Genomic DNA, 4,024 nt, shown 5'->3' with positions numbered 1-4,024 from the left:
AGAGGAATAAAACTGAACTACAGCATGTCTATTAAATAGTTAAGTTAAAATAAGTAGTACAAAAAAAACAGAAATAAAAAGGAGTGAGGTGGTCTTCATGAGTTCTGTGCCCATTTAGGAATTGGATGACAGAGGGGAAGAAGCTGTTCCTGAATCGTTGAGTGTGCTCCTTCAGGCTTCTGTACTGTCTTCCTGATGGTAACAATGAGAAGAGGGCATGCCCTGGATGAGCGGGATCTTTAATGATGGATGCCACCTTCCGAAGGAACAACGCCTTGAAGATGTCTTTGATACTACGGAGGTTGGTATTCAAGATGGAGCTGACAAAGGAATATAAAAAAACATGAATGAACTACTTTCTAACTCAAACATGATGGGACATGCTGCCACTTAGAAAGTTAAACACAAACTTGACCAGCGGGATCACCAGAGAAATCATTTGTAGATTTTCAGCAATGCTTACGAAAGTAAGCTAACCCCAGTGGGAAGGAAGATGGGTCACATGTGGGTCATGGGCAGCTCAGAAATGTTTGGACAGATTTCTTCTAAGGAGAACAGATGTTAGAAACTTGATAGTCAGTGTAAGGGCAAAGACAGATTTATTGCAGAGTTATTTAACACCACTGGGACTCAAGCCAGAGAGCATAACCAAAGTATTTCATTCTTCATTAGCTCATGCTACTCATATATAGAGTAAAGAACATTTTAAATCTATTCAGTTTGTTCTGTTGTAAATGCAGTGGACTGAATTTAGGTCTTTTTATGTAACACAAATGAATAAAAATAAATTTTAAATAATTGGTTAAGAAACAAGGTCCTGTCAGATTAGAAAAATGTAATTATTGCCAAAACATTGCCGACCTTGTCTAGTTTACTCAAGAGTCAGTCTGGTTGGAATTGGTTCCTTTATACAATTATACAAGTCATTTTCCTGCAATTTCAGTCTAACCATTTAAAGGTTACATCCATCACTGTACCCATTTCTGGAAATCAGTGCAAAATAATACGACAAATTAATGGTGGACTGCAAGCAGCAGCACGCCATCACATCAAGATTGGCCACTATATCTTCAGCAAAGACTGAAGTGGAGAAATGTCACTATCTTCTTAATTGTTCTCCTCAAAAAACATCAATTGATGTAAAGTGTAGAGAGCAGAAATAGGAATGATCCCTAAGTTAACTGCATTTTCTGATGTGTTTGAGCTCATTCTATAATATTTGTTTTTGCTCTTCCTTTTCATGGCTTGTGGTGCATTAGGCAGCATCTTTGGCGTTTCCTTAGCGTTTGTCTGTTTTTACGTGGCCAAGTCGCTTGCTTGACACTCAACGCAGCACGGATGGAAAGTGTGCAAGGGGCCAGCTGGATTCAAACCCAGGACTATTTGCATCGGAGACCGGTGCTGATATGCTACTACGGCCCTGGTCGGCTACATTCTATAATGTCCAGGGATTTAATAACATAGCTCAGTTCTGAATCTCCAAACAATAACCTGATTTAAAGTCTACAGCAATTCAGCAAGCATTGTGTTAGCCTACATACATGGGTATGTTATGGATTTTAAAAGGACACATTGAACAGATTTACTGCTAGATGTGTGCTCACGGTTCCGTCCAACAGTCTATCGCTCCTTTCTATATTGTGCAGTGTTTTGGGGTGAAAGTGGCCTGGCTGATTTTTTTTTTGAGAATCCAGCTGATGTAGGATAAAGTAAAATCATGATCCTGGAAATTGTTCTGTTCCTCAAAGGCAATGTTAAAGTTAAGAGATGTGGATGTCTTAGTGTCGGTACCCTGCAAATTTCAGCTGTTCATCAGGCCTTTCATTTGTGGCACTGCGGTGAAGGAGCTGGAAGAGGAATGCAGGGAGGTTGCAGGTTACAAGCAAATTTATGAGGAGGATGTTGCAGTGGAGAAAGCCTGTGGGTGGTGAGGACCAGAAAGATATGCTCATCTATGGAGTGTGGGGAGTAAGTAGTTTCTTCTGGGCATTTTACTGTATATGCCTGGATTTCCCTGAAATCAAAACAGGATTTGATTAAGGATGGCATCAAATGCCCAAAGTTCAAAGTAAATTTATTATCAAAGTATGTACTGTATCTGTCATCATTTGTTACCCTGAGATTTGTTTTCTTGCAGTCGCAGTAGAGCAAAGAAGGTTGAACCTAAATCAATGTGCATCAAAGACTGAATGGAGAGAGTCATAGAAGACTCAAAGGAGATACATTCTTGTGGCTGTAGTACAAAGCTGCAAGAGTTTGTTAGGGGAGTGACTTAGATTCAACCAGCTTAATTTGATTCATTAAATCTTTCCTTCCAATATGAAATCAGAAAGAGGGATGTCCATTTGCAATTGCACAATTTGGAATACTGTATTAAATGACCAATTATATTTAGAACTGTGTTCTGATTAAATTTGTTCACAACACTCCATGTGATAGAATTTCTAGACAATCAAATCACCAAAGGAAGTATTTGACCCCGCATGTCAATGCTGCCTCTTAGGTAGATCACTTCAGAGTCTTTGCCCACAGCTCTATAAATATATTCCATTCAAGTGTATATCCAATTCCCCTATGTAAGTTATATTAAATCGACCTCTACCAGACCTCCAGGCAGAGTACTCCAAATCACAACAACTCACTGTCTAAAAACAGGTTTTCTCATGTTGCCTTTGATTCTTTAGCTGATACTTGTCATAACTTATGTTGTCTGATAGCCAGCAGCTATTGGGGCAACTGCAGGCTTACAGCCATCAGTACCTCATTTTGTGTCAACTTTCCTAATGTGTGTGGTGAAAAGCAGAAGTCTGAGATAAGCTGGACTACAGATGCTGGCGCTTGGGCCCCCATGTCTCACTTTTAATTCCAAATCTGTCACCATTCAGAAATAATCTCTCTTTGTTTTTAGAACCAAAGTAGATATTACATTTCTCCACTCATGCACTTGCCCACTCAACCAACTTTACTAAGTCACACTGGAGTTTCATTGAATCCTCCTCATTGCATGTATCCCCCACCTTATTCCAGCTTGCTGTTGTTTGCAAATTTGAAATTATCATGTTAGGTTCCCTCTTCCGATGCATTTATAAATATTGTGACTGGCTCGGGCCTAAAGACTCACTAATCCAGCAGCACTGCATTGTCCTCCCTGCCACCCAGAAAATGACTTCTTTATTTTCAATTTCTGTTTCTGCCTGTCAACCTGTTCTCAATTCATTACCCCCAATCCCATTTGCTTTAATTCTGCATTCTAACTTCCTATATGTGACCTTATCAACATAGAATATAAGAACAAGAGGATCATGGTACAACTTTCTTAACCTTTATTTAAGCCATAGCTGCAGTATTATGTGTAGTTTTGGTCACCACAGCTACAAAAGGATGTGATTGTACTGGAGAGGATGATCAGATAATATCAGAATGCTGCATTGAAAAGAATGTATGAGAAGGCACTGAATAGTAGAGTAAATGTTTAAAGAGGATCTGAGGAAATTCTTTTTCATTCAGAGGGTAGTTTCAATTTAGAATGCAATGCCTAATTAGGTGCTGAAGGCAAGTACTATCACAACATTTATGGAGTATCTGGAGGAGTGCTTGAATCACCAGGCATAGAAAGCTATGAACCATGTGCTGGTAGGTACGTAAAAAAGCTGCAGAGAGCTGTAAACTCAATCAACTCCATCATGGGCATTAGCCTTCCTAGAATCAAGGACATCTCAAGGAGCAATGCCTCAGAAAGGTGGCATCTATAATTAAGGACCCCCATCACTCAGGTCTTGCCTTGTTCTCATTGCTACCATCAGGAAGGAGGTACAGATGCCTGAGGCACATAGTCAATGATTCAGGAATAGCTCCTTGACCTCTGCCATCTGATTTCTAAATGCTCATTGAACTCATTGAAGCCCACTAGTGTGTGTGTGTGTGTGTGTGTGTGTGTGTGTGTGTGTGTGTGTGTGTGTGTGTGTGTGTGTGTGTGTGTGTGTGTGTGTAATTTTTATTGTAATTTGTGTTTTTCTATTATTAT

This window comes from Hypanus sabinus, chromosome 1 (genome assembly GCF_030144855.1).
Source record: "Hypanus sabinus isolate sHypSab1 chromosome 1, sHypSab1.hap1, whole genome shotgun sequence".
Lineage (NCBI taxonomy): Eukaryota > Metazoa > Chordata > Chondrichthyes > Myliobatiformes > Dasyatidae > Hypanus > Hypanus sabinus.
This window is presented reverse-complemented; position numbering follows the sequence as displayed.